Source organism: Gopherus flavomarginatus, chromosome 3, assembly GCF_025201925.1.
Source record: "Gopherus flavomarginatus isolate rGopFla2 chromosome 3, rGopFla2.mat.asm, whole genome shotgun sequence".
Taxonomy (NCBI): domain Eukaryota; kingdom Metazoa; phylum Chordata; order Testudines; family Testudinidae; genus Gopherus; species Gopherus flavomarginatus.
Window position 1 is genome coordinate 192,703,082 of NC_066619.1, and position 25,173 is coordinate 192,728,254.

The window sequence follows — 25,173 nt, forward strand, 5'->3', positions numbered from 1 at the left end:
GATTTTTTTTATGGAATTGTAAAGATCGTACCAGTGAAAGGGGATATTTATATGGAAAACCCAGAAGTCTTAGAGTACTAAACCGCACCTATCCAGAATACAAGGAAAATGGGGCCCAATTAAAAAAAAAGTCATCCTGCAATTATTTAAGAATTGTGAGAAAGTGAGAAAGGTTATGATTAAAGTCTGCCAAGTATCTATGAAATGCAGTGAATGGGATCATGGATTCATGAAGTGAGTCTGCTGCACCACAAAACCCTAGAAGAAGAAAAAGGGGAGCAGACAGGAGGACAAATCTACCCTGAGACCTCCTGAGTAAGGGCACAGAAAAAATACTTATACTAAGTAGACTTTCTTTGCAATATGTGCAAAGTGCCCCAGGCAGTATGTGACCAGGATTCATCATTGAATTTGGTCCGCTGGTTGGATCATTAGCTTTCCCGGCTCAGGCTGGGTACTGTGCTGAGGGGGAGTGTGACGTGACTGTTGAACCATGCCCCCCTGCAAAGGATGTGTCTGTAAATGACATCTACCTAGGCTCTAGAGAAGGGTCAGGGAAGAGACCCAGATGACAGGTAACTGGGAGCTTTCTCTTTTGGTTTGAGGACTTAGAACACGACTACACTAGAGAGTTTACAGTGGTGCACCTGAACTGGTGCCACTGAGCCACCATAAGCTCTCTAATGTAGCCACTCTAAGCCAGTGGGAGAGAGCTCTCCTGTCAGCTTCACTACTCCAGCCCCCACAAACTGTGGTAGTTATGTCATCGGGAGTTCTCCTGATGACATGGCATTGTCCACACCAGAGTTTATGTGGCTGTAATTTATGTTATGATTTATTCACGTCGTGAGCGACATAAATTATGCTGACATAAACTGTAGAATATTGTAGACACAGCCTTAGAGAAGCTTGGGAGGCTGAGCCCTGGCCTGGAAGCCTGACTGGAGATGGGTTTTGATCTGGGACTGCAACCTGTCTGAAACCCTGTGTAAAGAGAAAGTGCAACACCCCCCGGGTGGTGGGAGTGAAACCCAGGAACTTGGATCAGCTTGAAACTGGGTCTAGCCTGCAAGGTTAAAGGTTACTAGCTGGGCTGAAGATTCAGTTGCTTTTGCTATCTTCTGTTGGACTTTGAGGCCTTGTGATAGGAATTGCGTGTTAGGAAACCATGTTGAAGCACTCCAGGGTGTTTGGTATCACTGCCTTTCATAGAGCAGTGGTCTGGAGCCCAGTAGAGGGGAAGGTCCTGAATAACCCTACCAATCTCTCTCTTGTTATGAAGGAGCATAAACCCCCTTGCTCCCCAAAGTGGTAAAGACAGAATAGTGATATTGTAAGCCCCCAGTCAAAGGTGTGCCACCCACATGGGCCCAAAGATGAGCTCAAGATATTTTTTGTTGTGTAGATGCTGGACTCCATATATATTGTTGGTTTCTGTTACTCCAGAAAGAGGCAAACTCAAATGGTGACATGGCCAGAGGGCTGAGTCGCCACCTACCAAAAGATGGACTGCCATCGTATTGGAGTGAAAGCCATCCAGAGACAGGAGAAAGAAGTGAACAAGTGACCTAACCACTGGTGACCACTGCTCAGTCAAACCCCTGTCACACTGAATTAAGGAGATATCCCATTTCTCTTAATTAGTCAATTAATTTTAAAATATTCCTATAAGCAAAGAGGACAGTTTTAGCAAGTAGGACTCATGTGGAATGAAGAACTAGACAACAATAAAGAGAGGCATTAGAAAGGAGAATAACACGATGGGAAAAGGAGTCCAGGAGACTTGGCTGTATTATTGAGGTTGCAGGAACAAACCATTCCGATGTGTGGAAAGAATAGTAAATATGGCAGCCGACCAGCTTGCTTAACAGTGAAATCCTTGCTGATCTTAAACACAAAAAAGAAGCTTACAAAAAGTAGAAGATTGGACAAATGACCAGGGAGGAGTATAAAAATATTGCTCAGGCATGCAGGAGAGAAATCAGGAAGGCTAAATCACACTTGGAATTGCAGCTAGTAAGGGATGTTTAGAGTAACAGGAAGGGTTTCTTCAGCTATGTTAGCAACAAGAAGAAAGTTAAGAAAAGTGTGGGTCCCTTAGTGAATGAGGGAGGCAACTTAGTGAGAGAGGATGTGGAAAAAGCTAATGTACTCAAAACTTTTTTTGCCTCTGTCTTTACAAACAAGGTCAGCTCCCAGACTACTAGTATGGCGAGGAGGTGACCAGATCTCTGTGGAGAAATAAATGATTGAGGATTATTTAGAAAAGCTGGACAAGCACAAGTCCATGGGCCGGATGTGCTGCAACCAAGGATGCTCAAGGAGTTGGCAGATGTGACTGCAGATCCATTGGCCATTATCTTTGAAAACTCATGGCGATCCAAGGAGGTCCTGGATGACTAGAAAAAGGCTAATGTAGTGCCCATCTTTAAAAAAGGGAAGAAGGAGGATCCAGGGAACATCAGGCCAGTCAGCGTCACCTCAGTCCCTGGAAAATCATGGACCAGGTCCTCAAGGAATCAATTCTGATGTACTTAGAGGAGAGGAAAGTGATCAGGAACAGTCAGCATGGATTCACCAATGGGAAGTCATGCCTGACTATCCTTATTGCCTTTTGTGAGGAGATAACTGGATCTGTGGATGAGGGGAAAGCAGTGGATATGTTATTCCTTGACTTTAGCAAAGCTTTTGATAGTTTCCCATAGTATTCTTGCCAGCAAGTTAAAGAAGTATGGGCTGGATGAATGGACTATAAGGTGGATAGAAAGCTGGCTAGATCATAGGGCTCAATGTAGTGATGAATGGCTCCATTGTATCAAGCGGAGTGCCTGGTCCTGGGGCCAGTTTTGTTCAATATCTTCATTAATGATCTGGAGGATGGCGTGGACTGCACCCTCAGCAAGTTTGCAGATAATACTAAACTGGGAGAAGTGGTAGATATGCTGGAGAGTAGGGATAGCATACAAAGGGACCTAGACAAATTAGACGATTGGGCCAAAAGAAATCTGATGAGGTTCAACAAGAATAAGTGCAGAATCCTACATTTAGGATGGAAGACTCCCATGCACTGCTACAGACTAGGGACCAAATGTCAAGGAAGCAGTTCTGCAGAAAAGGACCCAGAGGTTACAGTGGATAACAAGCTGGATATGAGCCAACAGTGTGCCCTTGTTGCCAAGAAGGCTAACGGCATTTTGGGCTGTATACATAGGGGCATTGCCAGCAGATTCAGGGATGTGATCATTCCCCTCTCTTCGACATTGGTGAGGCCTCATCTGGAGTACTGTGTCCAGTTTTGGGCCCCACACTACAAGAAGGATGTGGAAAAATAGGTAGGAGTCCAGTGGAGGGCAACAAAAATGATTAGGAGGTTGGAGCACATGACTTATGAGGTGAGGCAGAGGGAACTGGGATTGTTTAATCTACAGAAGAGAAAAATGAGGGGAGATTTGATAGCTGCTTTCAACTACCTGAAAAGGGGTTCCAAAGAGGATAGATCTAGACTCTTCTCAGTGGTAGCAGATGACAGAACAAGGAGTAATGGTCTCCAGTTGCAGTGTGGGAGGTTTAGGTTGGATATTAGGAAAAACTTTTTCACTAGGAGGGTGTTAAAGCACTGGAATGGGTTACCTAGGGAGGTGGTGGAATCTCCTTCCTTAGAGTTTTTTAAGGTCAGGCTTGACAAAGCCCTGGCTGGGATGATTAAGTTGGGGATTGGTCCTGCTTTGAGCAGGGAGTTGGATTAGATGACCTTCTGAGGTCCCTTCCAACCCTGATATTCCATGATTCTATGATTCTAAGGAAGACTTCATCCCTGTTTGCCTCTTCAAAAGAGGCCCCTGTGGGGTGGTTTTACATAAGCAGAACTCAATTTAAAACATTAATTGCCTTTATGTAAATACAAAAGACTATGTTAAAATGAAGGAAAGGTTGTAATTTAAACTGAAGATAAAGATAATATTTAGATTGAAGCCTGAACATCTGTCCTTAACTAACCGTGTTGTGCCTAATGTAGGGGTCTCTGAACACAATGTTTTCTTACTAATTGTATGTGCTATGCAGTAACTGCTTTATAGAACACTTCAGACAAATATACTTGCCTTCCTCAAAGTGTAGAGCAGTGCAATTTGTCCATAATTTACACACATGCACCAGTGAAGTCAGACCCTATTTTTTCCCATCCCAGCTGCCTAACAAACTTGAAATTCTTTAAGAGCTCTGACCCTCCTTCAGAATTGATGAACTCACAGCCTAAGAAGTCCCCTAATATTCTTCCTACCACTAGTGCCTTGACCCCAACTCCAATTCCAGTCATCACATCTTCCTTAATACACTCCCAACTCCCACAATAGTTATAAACTTTGATGTCCTTTCTTTCCCACAAATAGTCCAATTCCTCTGACTGTCCCCTGAGACTGAAACTTCCTGCTCCAATTCATATAATTTCCCAGCAGTAACACATACTGAGGATCCAAGCAGTCATTACTTGAAAATTAACCAAGTTTCTAAGGAAAAACTTCTTTATTTGCATCATTTGAATTTACAGCCTGAAGAGGGCAATTTCAGGAAGCTGAATGGCTTGGTAGATTCATACTGTTTTCAGTCCATTGCATCATAAAACATAAAACCCACAACTGGCTCTGATAGGCACTTTGGTTGGTAGTCTGAATGGGCTGGCATATGGACTAGCCTCTAACTTCCAGAGCAGCAAAGAGTCTTGTGGCACCTTATAGACTAACAGACGTTTTGGAGCATGAGCTTCTGTGCGTGAATACCCACTTCGTCGGATGCATGTATTGCCACTACATGCATCCGACGAAGTGGGTATTCACGCATGAAAGCTCATGCTCCAAAGAGTCTGTTAGTCTATAAGGTGCCACAAGACTACTTGCTGCTTTTACAGATCCAGACTAACACGGCAACCCCTCTGTTACTTAACTTCCAGAGGTGTCTCTCAAGGGCCTGGATAAGGCAGTATGGAGGAATTGCATTGCTTCAGCATACTGTAACTGTTTTCTAGAAAAATATGGTACTTCATTATCCATAAAACTTAGATACCTCTTGCCGCAAGTATTACATTCACATAATTTTGTAGAAGTTTAATAAACAGAAAAAGGTGTCCAGCAACTTCCTAGTGTTACTCTCTGTTTTGTTTCTAGAACTCTTTAAAATGTGAGAATAAAATGCCCATTTTCCATCCATAATTTAGTTATTCCCTGTTTGACAGTTGCTTTCTTTATTTATTTCATGTGCAGTTTCAATTAACCTGTTTCAATGGGCCCCACCCTAACAGACGTAGAGACATTCCATATGCAACACTGAGTGGATTGCACTGTATGAGGCACCTGAGACCTAGCCTTACTGCTATAACACCACTCATCATCAGCTTCTCAAAGAACTAGGTGTTGTATCTTGTTGCCTTTTAAGGAATGAAACAGTCATCTTCACAGAAATATAAGAAGTGGAGGGGAAGGAGGGCTTGTCTGCCCAGTTGAGCCTTATCTGTTCTCCATTTAGGGCCAAATTTATAAATCTGGTGGACCAAGATTTAATTGCAAGTCTATAGTCAAAAGCAGCCCAAAAACAGTGATACAGCTTGTGTGTGCTGTGGATGGAAGGAAGCAGAAATAAAACTAAAATCAGCTGTTTTAAAATTCCTGGCATCATGCTCAAGAAGAGTCAAAATTATATGTCTTTAGAAAGGCACACTGAAATCACAAGGAACCATTTAAATAGATCTTGCTAGTACCAAGTACTTTGAACATTCATACTGAATGACTAAAATAGGAGATCTGGTGGCAGAAGGGCTGTGATCAAAATAGATAGCAAAGTGGATTATTTTCCTGAACATTAGAGTATATTATAGTTGTCAGGTACAGTGAAGCATTATCACATCTGCAAAAGTTATTTTCATGTATATATAGTCAGTTCTGAAGAAGGATTATACCTATAGCCATTTTTAATTATGAATATTAACACTTGTACATAGGTGTGCATGTTAATGAGGTATTGCAATTATCTGAGTTTATAAATATACATAGAAATATTAAATACAAAGCATATTATATCACAAATTCTAAAAAGCTTGGGAAGCAGAGGCTACAAGGAACTTTTAGTATTGTTAGCTGATCCTACTGAATGCAGTCTTGGCCTTCTTTTTTTATATATATATATATTCTCCAAATATTGCATTCATAAATTTCTTGGTTTAAAAATCTCAGGTTCCTCATTAAGAATAGGCTGTTCATAGTGTAATGAACCGTCTGTGAGCATTTCACGTGTGAATGTATGTAGCTGACCTTGCAATCCTACCACAGGGGCAATTATGGAGGATACATAGCAGGGTGCAGCAGTGCAAACCCTTGCTATTCCATTCAGGTCTGAACCTTACCAAACAGCCTGTTAGAGAGCCATTTTATTCGGGTATAATCACCTTGACTAACCTTCTGATTACCTATGTAACAGCTTAATGTAAAACCTTCATCTCTCTGATTTTCTACAAGTAGAGTTGCCAAAAATAAAGTTAAAAACTACTATTTAAATAATCATCCCTCTGTATTGTCTTTGAGTGAAGTTTGCATTGCTGCAGAGAGGCTGCACAAGACTCTATGCACCAGTAAAACACAGTGGCAAATGGTGTAGGAAGTATAGTGCACACAGACTAATGGTTCATATAGCCTCTGCACTAGGGTTAATTTTGCCCTCTGAGAAGTTCAGAACAGGGTATGGGAGACAATTCCACAATTTTAAAATTTAAACTGGTTCATGTAGTGGGCTCCTGGACCCTTGCTCTACTCTGTGAGAAACCACGTATACTCTTGTCTTGATAGACTCTGATGCGTCTGCGGCTGTTTGCACACTGCTATTCTGATGGTAGCAGAAGTTGTTCAACAAGCTCAAACTGAAGTTACAAGGACATTTGCCATGGTATAAACCCCCCACTCTGAACCTTAGTGTCCAAAAGATGGGGTACTAGCATGAATTTCTCTAAGCTCAATTACCAGCTTAGTACTTGTAGCGCTGCCACCAACCAGGAATTCCAGTGCCTAGTACACTCCGGTCTCCCCCAAAACCTTGCCCGGGGACCCCCAAGACCCAGTCCCTCTGGATCTTAACACAAGGAAAGTAAACCCTTTCCCCCACCATTGCCTCTCCCAGACTTCCCCTCCCTGGGTTACCCTGGAAGATTACTGTGATTCGAACTCCTTGAATCTTAAAACAGAGAGGAAATTCACCTTCCCCACTTCTTTCTCTCTCCTCCTCCCAGACTCTCCCTGAGAGAGAAAGTAATCCTAACACAGAGAGAAAATTAACCTCTCTCTCCCCCTTCTCTCCTTTCTCCCCACCAATTCCCTGGTGGATCCAGACCCAGTCCCCTGGGGTCTCACCAGAATGAAAAAAAAACAATCAGGTTCTTAAAAAGGAAAACTTTTAATTAAAGAAAGAAAAAACAGTAAAAATTATCTTTGTAAATTTAAGATGGAATAGGTTACAGGGTCTTTCAGCTATAGACACTGGGAATACCCTCCCCGCCTAAGTATACAAGTACAAATTAAAATCCTTTCAGCAAAATACAAATTTGAACTCCTTCCAGCCAAATACACATTTGCAAATAAAGAAAACAAACATAAGCCTAACTCGCCTTATCTACCTAGTACTTACTATTCTGGACATATAAGAGACTGTATCAGAGAGATTGGAGAGAAACCTGGTTGCACGTCTGATCACTCTCAGAACCCAGAGAGAACAACAACCAAAAACTAACAGCACACACAAAAACTTCCCTCCCTCAAGATTTGAAAGTATCCTGTCCCCTGATTGGTCCTCTGGCCAGGTGACAGCCAGGCTCACTGAACTTGTTGACTCTTTGAAGTACTCCTGTTCTATTAACCCTTAACTATCTGTTTATGACAACATTCATTTAAGCAGAAATCTTGCTGTACATTTTCACTCATCCCTTGTCATAGGAAGAAGTGGGAACTGTGACGCTATTTGTTTTGTCTGCTGTGGGTCAAATACTACTCACCTTACTTATGTGAGTAGTGCCGCTGAAGTAAATGGGACTCTCATGGATAAGGCAGAGAGGCTTTGACCCTATCATATGGAAAATGCAAAATAGTAATTTTAGTAGAAACCTGGAGAGATAATTTTGGAAACTCTGACCGCATCAGGGGGGTTCTTTTCACTCTCACCTCACATGAACTATATTTTTTAAGTTTCTATGCTATGCAAAAACTATGATTGATGTATTTGTGTGTCAACATCATAAAATTGGGGTAATGCACTGGTGATTGAGACCTTGCATTTTTATATCTATATTAATAAAAACCTGAAACACTATCACCTGAGAACCTCTTAGATAAACATATTATTAACTGGTTGGACTCCTAAAAATGCATCTCATTTGTTCCTTTTAGAGATGTTCATTTAATGAACTACTTATTCACTTGTTATTCATTAGACAGCAGGGCAGTTTGGATTACGGGATTTTGATCTTCTTCAAAGAGTGTAATTATATATAGTCTAATTATATATCTAACAAGCTCTAAATCTAATACTATGATGGGAAACTAGCATTGTATATAATAATATAATACATTATATAATTCTGGTTTGGCATCAATGTATTAGATTTAGAGCTTGTTAGATAATACAAAACAGATTTACAAACTTTCACAGATGAATATAGAAAGTTCATTCTCCTGTTTGGTTTTGTGTCATTGTTCATTATGTTTGATGGATTACCAGTTTATTCATTTAAATATTTACAAATCGAGAAAGTTGAATACAGTTTAGTGAAAGGAATCAATCTTACCAAAACTTTTACTGAAAAATCCCTGTTCATGATTCTTCTATCATAATATATAGAAGTATAGTCTACCTTAAATAAGAATATTTACTAAGGAAAGCAAGATAGAACTACAGAAAAACATGCTTCCACACAGCTTGGATTCTAGTTTTATCATCCTTGTTTACCAGGGATCACTTCCTGCCCAGAGCTCCATAAAGCACAGAGACATCTACTGACAGAATGATCCTGCCAGTAAACATATCACAACAAACATATTTCTGTTTATAAAGTTTCAGTCATCTAAGTGAAACTGAAAAAATACCAAGCAAACTGAGACCAATCACAAACTATGATTAATAAATACAAATAATCTACTTGCATTGTTCACAAACAACCCATAGTCAAACTTTGTTTATGTATGTTTGATAAGTGCTTACTAATACCAAATAAGATCACAGAAAACAGGATCGGTTCCTGAATGATTCACAAACCTAAACAAAGTCTACATTTGTCAGATGACACTTACTCACAATGGTTGTAATCATAATAATAAGTTAGTGAAACCAATATGGATATCTTAGTCAAAATTATCCCATTTGTTGGTTAGCATTGTGACTGCAAGGAAACCCTGGCGACTAGTGCACCATGGAGACAGCCTTTATTGTAGAATGAGTTACTGGAAAAGTTTTCTTCCATTCACCCTCTGTTTCCTGTGATGTTTAGCTAAATTGATTTTAATCAATATTTTCATCAAGAGGAAATAAACAGTATGCATAACTGGCTGAATAACCATACTCAGAGAGTAGTTATTAATGGTTTCCAATTCTGCTGGAAAGGTATAACAAGCAGGGTTTCGCAGGAGTCTGTTTTGGGACCGGCTCTGTTCAATATCTTCATCAACGATTTAGATGTTGGCATAGAAAGTACGCTTATTAAGTTTGCAGATGATACCAAACTGGGAGGAATTGCAACTGCTTTGGAGGACAGGGTCATAATTCAAAATGATCTGGACAAATTGGAGAAATGGTCTGAGGTAAACCAGATGAAGTTTAATAAAGACAAATGCAAAGTGCTCCACTTAGGAAGAAACAATCAGTTTCACACATACAGAATGGGAAGAGACTGTCTAGGAAGGAGTATGGCAGAAAGAGATCTAGGGGTCATAGTGGACCACAAGCTAAATATGAGTCAACAGTGTGATACTGTTGCAAAAAAAGCAAACGTGATTCTGGGATGCATTAACAGGTATGTTGTGTGCAAGACACGAGAAGTCATTCTTTCGCTCTACTCCACGCTAGTTAGGCCTCAACTGGAGTATTGTGTCCAGTTCTGGGCACCGCATTTCAAGAAAGATGTGGAGAAATTGGAGAGGGTCCAGAGAAGAGCAACAAGAATGATTAAAAGTCTTGAGAACATGACCTATGAAGGAAGGCTGAAACAACTGGGTTTATTTAGTTTGGAAAAGAGAAGACTGAGAGGGGACGTGATAGCAGTTTTCAGGTATCTAAAAAGGTGTCATCAGAAGGAGGGAGAAAACTTGTTAAGGCCTCTAATGATAGAACAAGAAGCAATGGGCTTAAACTGCAGCAAGGGAGATTTAGGTTGGACATTAGGAAAAAGTTCCTAACTGTCAGGGTAGTTAAACACTCAAATAAATTGCCTATGGAGGTTGTGGAATCTCCATCTCTGGAGATATTTAAGAGTAGGTTAGATAAATGTCTATCAGGGATGGTCTAGATAGTATTTGGTCCTGCCATGAGGGCAGGGAACTGGACTCGATGACCTCTCGAGGTCCCTTCCCGTCCTAGAGTCTATGAATTGTGAGAAGAAAATGAAAAAACTGAAGTAAATGAAAATGTCCTTGATTGAAGAGTCATTTAGTTCTTCTGTTTGTATTTTAGAACTCCTCAAAAACATTAGGAACACAATGAAAGGGATAGATGGTGGGGGAAAGTAGAACATTCAAGGACAGAAGCAAATGGGAATTATTTACTAGAGTTAGAAATGTCAAAGTCTAGGACCAAAATTGAATGGAAGGGGAAAAAATTCAAGCCCCCACATGGTACATATAATGTAAGTGCTCCATAATGCTTTATATAATGTAAGTGACCAAAAGCATATTGAGAAGATGAATAACGATTTCCTTTTTGCAGTATTTTCCTATGATGATAGATTAAAGTGGAGAATTGACACATTGTTGTTCAATAAATCAATGAATGTTTTTACCTCCTCAATGCATTTAAATGATAAAAATTTAATACAACTGCTGCCAAAAAAAGAAAAGAGAGGGGTAAAATCAATTATCTTCTCACATGTACTGAAATCCATTTTCAAGAAAATTATATAACTAATGTTAATCATCAACAATTAAAACTAGATTCAGTGGTTTTCATGTTTATATTTTTATACATGCAAACTGAATTTGGGCATCTAATCAGGAATTTGGGCATTATAATTATGATGGTCTCTCATATTTGAGTATCACTATGACTGGAAATCAGTTTCCACCTGTAGGGTTCAAGACACAGGTCAAGGCAAATTGGTGTTTACATTCCCTCCTACTGTCAGCCAAGGTTCCACGATGATATTCTATTCCTCATTCTCCTTTCTTCACAGTGGAGTGCCAGCCTCACCTGTCTTGGGCCATATCCTCCCAGGTCATTAAGTCCAGCCAAGAAGACTGTATATGCCACTTGATGCAATCTTCGTAGTGGAGTATAGGACAGCCAACATTTCTACTGCCTTTTTCAAGGGCACTGTACAGAACTGTCTTAGGCAGTCAATTATTATCCATACATAGAACATGGCCATCCCAAGTGATTTACATCTGCTCTAGTATAGCTTCCACTCTTAGCACGGCTGCCAGCCATAATACTTCATTGCTGGGTCAGACCATTTGATTCCCATTATGCTGTGTAGGTGCCATTGTTGCAGACAGTTAAGTTTTCAGATATGGCAATGATAAAGGAGGCTGGTGTCTATTGAGTATAGAAGATGGAAACACAAGAGCTCGGTAAACTTGGCATTTTGTGGACACTTGACCCCTCATCTTATCCATAGTCTTCTTTGTAGATGACCAAAAGCTGAGGCAGCTGACTTTAAGCATGCTGAAAGTTCTTTGTAGCTAGGTCGCAGAAGGACTTGACGTTGTTTAATTGGCAGGTGTTCAGTTTTATTTCTAGTGGTGATGGAAATGATGGGTTTCTACCAGGAGATTGTTGGTACATGATTTCTGTTTTCTTCACATTAATACACAGACCGAAAAGGGACACTGTATGGACAAAGGAATTCATCAAATGTTTCAGGTCATTCTCGGAAAAGGCGACAAATGCTGAGTCATTGGCATAGAGTAGATCCTTTACTTCATTTTGCTGGGATTTGCTTTTGGCCTTGAATAGGCAGAGGTTTAGAAATTTGCTTAGGTCTTCAACTGGGCTAAACGACCAATATCTGGACCTGGGACTCGTGAATCTAGGTGTATATCTGTTGGCTGCAGGGCAAATGGTTAGGGATCATATGGCTGAAAGAATCCTAATATGGATCAATGATCATCAAGCCTCAGGAGCGTGCCTGAGGACTCTCTCTGGGCATTTCACTGTCCAATTTTCTTATAGAAATTCTAGATACACAAATTAGAGGGTTTTTGCATGTATAAAGTATGGACCTGAATTTTACACTGTGTAGCATTTGGATGGACTGCTGCACCCATATGGAGTCCAACTGCAGCCAGTGGGATTCCACATAGCTTCAGCAATCCACGCACATACCATACAACATAGGATTAGGATCTCTGCACTGAAAAAAATTGACTGTGTTTTAGACACCGATTGAGGCTCCTTTTAATGCATGGTTCTTTCTGTGTTAGGTGTATGACTCAATTGCCATGTGGGCTCCTCTGTCAAGTAATATTTTTTTAAAAACTTGTTATTTAATTTTTCTTCAAAGAAGTCACAATCTAACATTAATTGAAAGACTAATGAGACAGCAGAACAGCATTCACAGATGTTCATGAGGAAAGACCAGCATTCTCTCTCTGTAGCTTTATAGTCTGTTGTGTCTTAAAACTGAAAGGGTGTTCATGATGCTGGAGTATACTCAGAGTAAACTGTTTGTGTAGTAATCCGATTATCACATTCATTTCAACACATTAAACTAATCCTGCATGAGACTCAGAGCCTCCCACAAGGTGCTGAATGACTGCAATGTCATTTAGCTTCAGTGAAGGTTGAAATGTAGAAAATTTATTTCAATAGGAATTGAGGACTTTCAACATTTCACAGGAGATGCCCAGCATCTGGAAGTTAGGTCTTCACCTCATGAAAATATTTTTATAGCATCACATATTCCTCCACCAGGAACATCACTCCTTAATCAAACTGACACAGAAATTAAAAGAAAATAAATCAGGATTTTCACTTACCTTGAGACAAGAAGAGCAGAAGGTTAGATAAATGTCTATCAGGGATGGTCTAGACAGTATTTGGTCCTGCCATGAGGGCAGGGGACTGGACTCGATGACCTCTCGAGGTCCCTTCCAGTCCTAGAGTCTATGAGTCTATGAGAATCGAGACATATCGACTTGCATATTTGTAAAGGCCAAGGGCTGCCTCATCAACTTCTCTGAGAACCAGGAACTGAACATTAATAATTTCAGGCAGGCTTTGACTCTGATGAGCCTTTCTATGAAAAGTAAGGTCTAAATCCTTTTGTTGTTGTTTTTTGTCCTTCCTGTAAAACAGTTTCACAGATTACACCTGCAGTAGCTAAAGTTTTCAAAATTACTACATTTTTCACAAGGCATAAATAACTCTGTTTAAGGATACTATTCTAGATGTAGAAAAGAGCAGACTATAACGGGCAATCATGCTTAGGGGAGAGAGAAGAGCTTTTGTGAGCTTAACAAGAAGTGTTGCTGCTACTGAAATTTGCAGAAACATTTTGTCAAATTTTCAACTTGTGTATTATTCCTATAATAATAATAATCCTAAAATACTGCATATTTTCTACCAAGATAGGAAACAAAATTTTCCTTGGATGCCAAGTGTGCTAAAATTAAAAACAAACAACAAAAAAAAACATTTTGTCAGAGAAAGCACTTATTATGAAAAGAAAAACTGTCGTAAACTCAACTTCTTTGAATATCTAAACACTTAAAGAGGTCAAGGACTTATAGGTGAATGTTGATATGCTCTATTTGAAGGTATGATCTTATATAAATGTTAGCAATCATCTAGCGACACCACTCTACCCTTTTATAAACTGTGTTTTAAGATGAATGGAGTAGATATTAGGGCTCAGTAAAGGCCTGAATATCTCGTTACCCATGTAAATCTGATTATTTCCATATTTGTATTTTTGTGTGTTTTTTAATTACATCAGGTAAAGATGGACCCAAACAACGTATGATCTAGTCTTAATAATTGTCATAACTGTCATGCCCTCTAGGAAGTGGAATATCATTAAAAGGCTGGATCACCCTTATTTTGGCCATATACATACAACAGAAGTGGCTGCAAAAAATCCCAAACAATGTTTTGGCACAGTCCTAATAGACATTATAGATTTTCGGCAGCTAAACAGTCCCACATTGAAATGAGAGGAGCCAAAAAGACAAGGTTTCTTCCATAATCATATCTTCCCATCTTACAATTAGATGTACAGAGTCAAATTCTGAACACTCAGGTGCCTCAGTTGCATAAATGGGACTTTTGAGTGCAACAGAAATGCAGGACTAGGGAAGATGGGACAGATCAGACTATAATTTTCACCTCTGTTAATCATATGTTGATTGTATTGTTTTTTTCTGCATCACAAAAGGATTACTTGAGTGAATAAGGCCCTGTCTACACAAGAAAGTTATATAACTTTAGGAGTGATTTTTAAACTGAGTTAATTAAATAGTTGCACACCTCTATGTGGACACTCTCATTTTCATTTAAGACACTTATTTTAGATAATTTTAAGCCAATTAGGAATCTTTTTTAAATGAAAAATATCATCCTTAAACCAAAATAAGTGTCCACACAGGGGTTTCAAACCAGATGCAAATAAAACTGGTGCAACTTGCTCATAAACACAAGCCTAAGATTTTGCAGGATCAGCTGCCCAGAGTCAGAATCGCTGTGCTAATTCTTTCAACATTAAAAAAAGAAAGTAATTCCGCACTGTGAAATAAAGGGTCTTCTGAGCCAGTATATATTGCTTCTCTTCTTCATGGATTATATATCATATTAATCATCTATTGGAATGGCAACCACTTTCTAGAGCAGGGGTTCCCAAACTTGGTTTGTGGCTTGTTCAGGGTAAGCCCCTAGCAGGCCGCAAGATGCTTTGTTTATCTGAGCGTCAGCAGGTACGGCCACTTGCAGCTCCCAGTGGCCACAGTTCGCTGTTCCTGGCCAATGGGAGCTGCAGGGAGCTGCAGGAAGCGGTGGCCCAGCCCATGCTGCTTTTTATAGTGAGTGTATTAAAAGCCATGGAACAAAACTGTAAACCCTGTATATGATGGAAACTACTTCAATCCAATGGGTGCTGCTGCACCCCCAGCACTGCTGCAGTTACCATATCTGTTACAGAGGAGAAATCCTTGGCTATAGTATAGTACATACATTTCTGTGTTTTATTAGGTGTATTATATTGTAAAATGAAATCACAGAAAATAACAAGTGTGTTCAACTCCAGCCTTCACTCACAAATCCTATTTACAGCAATAACAATAAAAAAAAATTAAAAAATTCCTTTGCAGTGACTTCAGAGCAAGAGAAAGAACAGGCAGAAAACACACAAATCCTATGAGCAAACAGAATAACCTGGAAATGTGCAAAATCATCAGTCTCTGCTTTGAAAATTTATTTAATTGGCAAGCAATATTCTTTCTTTATTACTGTGGTGTGTGTAGCAGTGCATAAGATTATGTTAGCATTTGCAGTGTAACTAGTGCTCAAAGAAAGCAGGGATGTGAACTTGCACTAGATAAATACCCATATATCTCTGAAATTGAAATTAAAGTTGAGGTTTTTTTTTGAAACAAGAAAGAAAAGGGTTTGAAAGCAGGAGAAAGAATGGTTAATTTAAAGGTAGACCATACCTGGTCTGCAATGCTTAATCTTTCCTTTTAATGTCCTTGAGGTGTAGCACTGTGTATCAGCATTACCAAAATTTCCTGCATTTCTCTTCCTATGCTAAACATTCAATTTATAATCCTCATCCCTTTTTTCTAAAGGCATAAAAATACTAACATCACTAGTGTACTTTTTTAGATGTACTGAAACTATAGGGCCATATTCTGATCACAGGTATACCAGTGTAAAACAGGAAAATCTCCAATTAAATCAAGTTACTCCAGATTGACAGTGGTGTAAATAAAATCAGAATCTGACCAACAGTGACTAGAAAAAAATATTAAGTAGATAAATTTGAAAGTTGTCACTAGCAGATACTTATTTTCTCCCTTCCTTTCTTGTGGGGAAGATGAAAAGAAGAAAATGTTATACAGTCTTAAAAGCAAGTTGGATAAGAAAGCAAGTTTTCTGGTGCTTAACCAAATTATTCAGGTGTGGCAGGGCACCTGCACTGCACTGGCCCTGAGAGCGTTAAAACCAGCCTAGAGAAGCTGAGCGGCAGGCAGCCAAAGGAGTTGCTGCAGGGGAAACAGCCAATTAGAGTGGCGACTGCAGATAATTAGGATGGTAGCTGGACCAGCCAATCAGGGTCCACTGTATGCAGCTGCTCCGTGAATGCCAGCATCAATCTTGAATTGTTTCTTTCCATGGCACACAGTAGAGCAGGCACTAGGGTTTCTTGTTCACATTTGCAGCTCATGAAATTCTGCAGAATTGGCCATGTTTTGTTCATAATGCCCATCATAAGACTGGACAGCAGTGCAGGATCCATCCTTTCAGGCAGAGATGGGGATGCAAAGTTTACAGGGGCAGTTGAAAACTGAGTGAAAGATAGCCTATGGAATGATGGGATGGAGAAAACTGCATCCTGGGGCAGTAAGCGTGATGCACTGTGATCCATTCCCAGAAATCCTACTGACAGAAGATGGCACAGTGGGATAGTGATCCCCAGTGCACGGCTCTCTTGGTACGAGAGCACCAACCGTGGACGTGCTCCACAGACACAAGGAGTGTTGTGTGAACTTGCACAAGCGACGTAATTACAATGGTTTACAATTGTTGATGTAACTTAAACCAACTTAACTCTGTAGTGTATATATGCCATTAGTCCTATTGCCACCGTTTTGGCCAAATGGCTAGTTCATATTGGTGGCCTCACAAAATTGCTTCTACTACGAGAAATTGATTATACAAATCAGGTATATTCTTTGATACAGTCCTGTTTCCCTATTTTTCAGGCCTGCTCTGCAGTCAAGCCTGTGCTCTGGGAAACCTCTCTTCCCCTGCTCCCATGGTCATTCTCAAAACTGCTTCTTTTGCTCTTTGCTGGCCTTTTCCTCAGTTTTTGCCTCTCGCACACACAACTGCAACCACTGTACCATCTACTCTTAGTGTTTGCAATGAGCCCCAGGGTAACCTTTTAGCCCACGTCGTTTAGCTCTGCTTAGCCATGAGGCCCAGTTCCTTGGATGGTAGTCTCCTATTGTTTCATCAATAACTACATGAACAGACAATAAATTGCTCCTTCAATTTAGTCTGAAGTAAGGGTGGTTAGCACACCTATCAGCTTTAACTAGTTCTACGATTGATGGCAGCCATTAACACCTTCCAGCATAACATACATATATAAAGTCTAAAGTGAGGTGAAGGATATTAAAAATAAGACTTTTTGAATATGAGAGTTTCCCACACTACCGTACAGCAACATCAGTAGCTGTTTCAAAATAATGAAATAGTTTCCTTTAATATTTTCAGACATATGCACATTGATTTTGAAGTTAACTTGTTTTTTTCTCACAGCCAATGACTTAGAAATGAAATGTTAACTGGAAAAGCAAGAGTTTTCAAAATAGGCTTAAAATTATACCATCTTCAAAATTTGTGCTTTGTGTGTAGTTGGATTTGGGAAACAAAGGTGGAAGAGGCAGTTAATGAGAGAAATTTCGGATGGATTGCTTGTTTGGGGGGCGGGGGGGAAGAGAGGCTATTGAAGATAGTGGAAGGACCTTGTCTAGTTTTCCACCTATCAAGGTTCAAGAGAATTCAAGATCCATGGGTCTTCCCCAGAAACCATTGGAGACGCATATTTTCTCCTGAAAAAAAATGAGTAGGGACATAGCACACAATCTGTAGACCCCCTTAGATCCATTTGAATGTCGAGGGATCTTCTAGAGATACACTGACTATGCTTGTATTTAATACATACATTATAGTGTGATATAAAACTTCTATCAGCATGATTTTGAGGTGGATTTACTTTTCATGAGTAATGGGGCTGTCATCAGTAATGGGGCTGCAGGTCATTCTGAACTAGTGCCAATAGAACCCCCTTAGATCCATTTGAATGTCGAGGGATCTTCTAGAGATACACTGACTATGCTTGTATTTAATACATACATTATAGTGTGATATAAAACTTCTATCAGCATGATTTTGAGGTGGATTTACTTTTCATGAGTAATGGGGCTGTCATCAGTAATGGGGCTGCAGGTCATTCTGAACTAGTGCCAATAAAATATTTGGATCATGTTATGGCATCCTCTATTCAGAAACTAAGTAGAAATGTTTTATTAGAGTTCTAAAAACCATTGCTACTATTTTCATGTTCCTTCAACTGGTTCCCTTAGTATCCTAATCCAAACTGAAGAGAGGTTTTGAGGAAGGGGAAAATGGTAGTAAATTTCTTCATATAGCTTTTACACACAAATATATTGCAATGTCACGGTCTCATACCTCAGGACCCACCAGGGCTATATGTCAATGAGAAGTCAATGGTATTATTTATATGTCAAAAGAAAAACTATGGCATGCCTTTTACATCCATAGATCAGTATTGGACTGTCAGTATAGTCAGAGTAACCCAAGCATAAGCATTTTAAATTAAATCCAGTGGGTCAAATTTATCTGTGGTATAAAACTGTTAACTTCAATTGGATTTGACCCATTGTGTTTCTGTCAAGTTCTCTTTTGACTCAAAGACATGAAAATTTGATTAAACAAAGGAGATAATAAACAAAACCCATTTTCATGCTTACAACTACTGCACTTGGGTTTACCAAAATAAATAAATAAATAAAAAACCTGAAGATGCAGTCCCAACTAATTTTCCAGTGAGCCCTACAGCCTCTCCTAAAGTTTTACTAAAGACACTTTTGTAGTAGCAGCAAAGAATCCTGTGGCACCTTATAGACTAACAGAGGTTTTGGAGCATGAGCTTTCGTGGGTGAATACCCACTTCCTCAGATGCATGTAATGGAAATATCCAGGGGCAGGTATATATATGTGTGCTAGCAAGCAAGCTAGAGATAACGAGGTCAGTTCAATCAGGGAGGATGAGGCCCTGTTCTAGCAGTTGAGGTGTGAAAACCAAGAGAGGAGAAACTGGTTCTGTAATTGGCAAGCCATTCACAGTCTTTGTTCAATCCTGAGCTGATGGTGTCAAATTTGTAGTAGTTTGTGCAAGTGAGCATAGCAATTGTTTTGCTTTATTTTCATCAAAACCGAAGAGCAAAACAAAAGTGATAGGTCTTGTAGGAGAATCATCAAACAATAGGACTTGGATCTTCCGGGTAGGAGTGTTTTCAGCTGCTCTTTAACAGGTTTTGTTTAATTGGTCCTATCTATTTTACTCTGTATCCCACTGTGCAGTCACTAACTTGGTCATCCACACACAAAGGTATATGAAATATTGAGGACTATTAAAATATTCAAAATGGATCAGTTACAGTATCCTTAAGTAAAATCCCTTAAATCTGGGTACTGGAGCTCCCCAGTCTTATGTAATGTAACATAACACTGGCAAAATATTGAAGTAATAAATACAAGATAAACTTGCAGTTCGATATGCACATTTTATGTACTCAGTCCTACATTATACAAATTTATGGTAATAGTCTCATTAATATGGCTTCTGTTGGCAAATCTACAATATGTGTGTCAAGGCTGATTCCCCACTCTGGCACTTCGAATGCAGAAGGTGGGGGCTCACAAGGATTTTAAAAATTAATACTGGCCACTCCAGGCTTGTATTAAACTCCCAAGGTTACAGCTTCTCTCTGACCTTGGACGGGTAGATGCTGCCACCACCGAAATGCAAACCCCTTAGAACCCAGGAAGGTGCACTTCGGAATTCCTTCCTGGGGGTACCCCTCATGCCCTTTCTCACCTACATACACATACACATACACACACACACACACACACACACACACGAGGAACAACTGAGAAAGAAAACAAAGGAAATTAGCTGTTGCCCCAGCTAATTAAACAACATATGCACAAAGCTCTTAGGACACCAAAAATCCAATCCTGTTCTTAAAAGAGGTAAATGTTATTAAAAACAAAAAGAAAGAAAATATATCTGGGAACTTAGGCTGTTTGCTAGATTTTAAAAGAGCAATTCCAAAAATTAAGCATGGGAGGGATAGCTCAGTGGTTTGAGCATTGGCCTGCTAAACCCCGGGTTGTGAGTTCAATCCTTGAGGGGGTCATTTAGGGGACTGGGGTAAAAATCTGTCTGGGGATTGGTCCTGCTTTGAGCAGGGGGTTTGGACTAGATGATCTTCTGAGGTCCCTTCCAACCCTGATCTTCTATGAAAATAGCTTTCTTGGGGGTTCAGCTTAAAGGTTATAGGCAAACAAAAGCATCTGGGGTTAGCACAGAGGAGTCCACTAACCATAAGAAATAAACATAATTGGGTCTCTCTAAACATTCCTGATCTACTTAAGCATTTTGGAGTTCCAAATAAGTAGTCTTAGATACGGTCTGACTATCTATGATCATACCTGGCTTAAAGCTTCTCATAGCGTAACTGCTCTTTGTTCCCCTCTTTCCTGGAGAAAACAACAGAGACAAAGGGCAAGTTTTTTCCCCCCATTTTCAAAAGTTGTAGCCTTCCCATTGGTTCTTTTGGTCATGTGCCGACTCCCTTTCCTTTATCTGGGGGACTTTGTTAACCCTTTATAGGTAAAGCAAGCAGAGAACAGCCACCAAGAGGGACTTTATAGCTAACTGGCTGGCTTGGTGTCCAAAGAAGGGAGCTACCCGCTCCCTTCATTGATCACAATGTGCTTGCCCTTCGTTGTGTAGGTACGAGAGGCTTAAAAAATAGGCACGATACCACCTTTAACATATTGCCTATACAGTAATGAAGTGCAACAAAATTATTATTTTAATCCTTAAAGTTTTGATACAGGCAGTCTTGGAGATCACAGTGAAGTTCTACTCTGAAAAGTATGTGTAAAAATGGGACTTTCTTATTTAACATAAGATTGCTAAATGAAATGTTTTATCACTTTTTATTCCTATTAGCCTTACAGAGCCAACACAGCAAAGAGCGTGTTAGCTGGATTCTATTCTTTTTTGTGCATTATAAATAGCATTGTTTACTAAATTATAATCAGTTCTACCTGTATATGGTCATCTGAAGGAAAAAGTAGTGTCACTTATGTAAAACATGCTCGACCAATTCTGCAAGGCCTTTTAACTATCAACTGAAAATGATTTAACATGTTAAGATCTAAGTTCTAGTATTTAATGTTTCTCAACATCTGTTCCTTTTTTGTTTGTTTGTTTTTCAATTCCAGTATAAATCGAACAGAGCATTTGTTTTCAGGGAATAATGAGACTACCTCTGTATAACTGAGTATCTTTCTTGGCCTATAGATCTTTTTTAACCTGTGGTGATGCAGGAGAAGGAATGAACCAATACTAGTCTTAAATTTCAGACTGAGTTTGCAGCTATACCAGGAGGACAGGAGATACTGGATATAGTTTAATTAGGCCACAACTTCATTATTAGATGTTTGAGAGTACCTGACAGATAAAAGTGTGCAGTGCAGGTAACTCCATGATCACTTTAATATCTACCGGAGGGCTTCCATCAGTCCTAGCCAACCCACTGCTGATAAGTTACCATCTCCCGCCTGCACTGAGGGTTGCAGTGGGCTATAAAGGGGGGCGGGGTGTTGACTCCCTGCCATGCTAGTCATAGGTTCCCCAAACCCCACCCCCCTTCACTCCCTCAACAAACACCTTCTTTAAATACTTTACCAAACCATTTATCTGATCACTGTAACTCCTCCCTATGGAGTACCTGCACTGGATGTTCACCACAAGGAAGTGCCACCAATTAGCTTGTCTGCCAATCCCCACAATACCCAGCCAAATTACATCTCCTAGTCCCCCCCTTTAATATCAGCCAAGAACCTGTCTCTCCAAAGTCCAGCAGGTGAACCCCATCATCCTTGAATAATTCTGGACACCCATATGCTATGTCAGGATGCAAAATTACCAATACCCCAATAATGCCCATCTGCTTATGGTGCAGTGCAGTAGTTAGGAAAAAAATGTTTGTACATGTAAAATTAGTACCTTTGTTTCTCTGAGAATCAACAAGCAATGAAACCTACATACCACTTTACACACACTTAATTTTCAGAGTAGAATCACACTTTAAACTGAAAGAATGAACAGTCAGATAATAAAAACCAAACAGGGTACAATTACAGATTTACTCTCCATACCTCATATATCAGCCATCAAAAAAAGACATGTTGAGAATTTCAACTAGTCTGAGAAAAAGGTCTTGTACAAAAAGCAAGAAGTAATAACTTACTGGTTCTAACATATTTGTCATTCTGAACTGTCTGCAAACTTAGTAACTTTGTGATTTTTTTTCACGTTCAATATTTAAAGCTCTCTATACAGGATAGGAAACGTAGCTGATAAAAACCTGCATCTTGTTATATGTGATAAGATACGGTCTGACTCAGTATGACTCCACAGGGTGTGATGACAACTCAGAGGTAGGGGCTTAATGTAGACTCTCCCAGAATGAGCTAGCTAGAAGACACATTGAATTTGATCCATAGATTTGCTCATGTGGAACATATAATTCAAAGACCTGAGCATTCACAGAGGAAAAAGTAATGCAGAGAAAACAGACCTGAACTAGCCTGCTAAACAGAAGACTGCTTTTTCTGGGAATAAGCAAATTAGCTTGGAGTAAGTGTTTTTTGCAGTAAGTGTTTAGGCTTCACATGGCTACAGCTGTTTACAATGAATTACCCAAATGTACAAAATTGTGTAAAATGTTAATGCTCAAGCTCTAAAATGTTAAGTATTACTTGAAGAACAGTGGCTGTTCTTGTGTAAAACTATAGTGGAACAACCTTTAAGGCTCTTGCTTCACCAACAGGAAATCCTTGAATTTTCATATTATTTTACCAAATTTTGGAGCTGTATTATGTTGAAAGCTCTGAATACGGTTTCTTAAAAATAAAGTGTGATATAGGTGCACTCAGTTCAATGTTTGCTGCAAGAGATTTGAAAATCATTGCAAAATGCTACCATTTTTTTTCTGACCTTATCATTATCCTTTCTCCCGGGAAAGCTGGGTTCCATTTCTACTTAGTTCACAGATTAAAATGTACCTTTCTCCTATGGTTCTAATTATCTCCTGCTCTTCCACCAGCAGAGGGGAAACTGCCATAGGATGGATCACATATGGCTCTGGAGGGACGGGCTGAATACTGTTCAGTGACACTGTTCCCTTCAATTCCTAAGAAAGCTCTTCCATGAAGATCAGCTCCCACTGCCCCACTCCCAACGTGATTTGGATAACAGGAGTGGTAGGAATTTTTCATATCATACTCACCTCTAGAGCTGGCAAATAATGGATTTTCCATTCACTTGTAATTTTTAAACAAAACATTTTGATTTGGGGGGAAATTCCCCCCTCCCCACCATGTGAACAATTCAGAGAAATTTACATGAATTTGCTAAAGATTTCTGTGCTGCCAAATCTGCATTTGTTGCTGAAAAATGTTTTGATGAAAAGATTCACCCAGATCTATTCACCTCCTTGAAGCATAATCCTTCCCTGACTTGTCCATGGAATGTGTAGCTCTCCATCACTCTCAACTGGGCCAATAGCTAACTGCCACTATTTGGCCTGGTTCTCATAAACTTTGGAAATGGGAAGAGTGCTGTAAATGGTAAGGTTTGAGGGTTTACTTAATGTTATTACTGCTCTTGGTTTTAGTGTGATTGAAAATGAAAAAAAAATATGGAGACTTATCTTTCTATTATCAGCGGAAAATACCCATTTGAGAGGCCTATACAAATGACATGCATCCGATGAAATGGATGAAAGCTCATGCTCCAAAACATCTGTTAGTCTATAAGGTGCCACAGGATTCTTTGCTGCTTTTACAGATCCAGACTAACCTGGCTACCCCTCTGATAAATATACAAATGAGAAAGGAAAACCAAATACATTTTTTTAGAACCTCAAAATTGTTCAATTCCAATCTTGTAGAAGTTTGGAAAAAATTTTTGTAAATTCTAGTTTTATCTGAATCTGTTTGTCCATCCCTACCTGTAGCCCTTATGTTACAGACTTTTATCTAATTTACGTACTATCTACGGGTCATGAGAAAAAGTCCTCATAAGTACTATCATAAGATGATGGGCAACACCATAGGGAGCCTATTAAAGATACTAAAATTATACCTATCCAATGCATAAACTAATACAAATGTAGATGGGAGGTAGTCTTAAATATATACTAATTTACATACTATTCTATATCCATCTACTGAGGTATATGAGAATAGGTGTAAAAGGTATATGTTTTGGTGGCACAAAGCTGTAGAGTAAAGAGCTCTCTGTCACCACCTCCCAGTAAATAGGACATTATGGAAGTGTGGCCAGTCCATCCCCCTGTGTAGAGGCAGGGCCAAGTAAACCTAGACCATCCCTGACAGGTGTTTGTCTAACCTCTTTTTTTAAAAACCTACAGTGATAGGGATTCCACAAGCTCCCTTAGTAACTTATTCCAGTGCTTAACAATCCTTACAGTTCCTAATATCTAACCTAAATCTCTTTTGCTGCAGATTAAGATGATTACTTATTGTTCTATATTTAGTGGGCATGGAGAACAATTGATTGTGGTAATCTTTAAAACAACTCTTAATATTTGAAGATGTTATGAGGTCGCGCTTCAGTCTTCCTTTCTCAAGACTAAATATGCCCAGTTTTTATAACTTCTCCACATAGGTCATATTTTCCAAATCTTTTATCTTTTTTTGTTGCTCTCCTCTGGTCTCTATCTCCAATTTGGACACATCTTTGTTTAAGTGTTGTGCCCAGTACTGAGCGCAGTGACCCAGCTGAGGCCCCACCAGTGTCAAATAGAGAAGGACAATTACCTCCCATATCTTAGATACTGCACTCCTGTTGAAATATTTAGAATGATA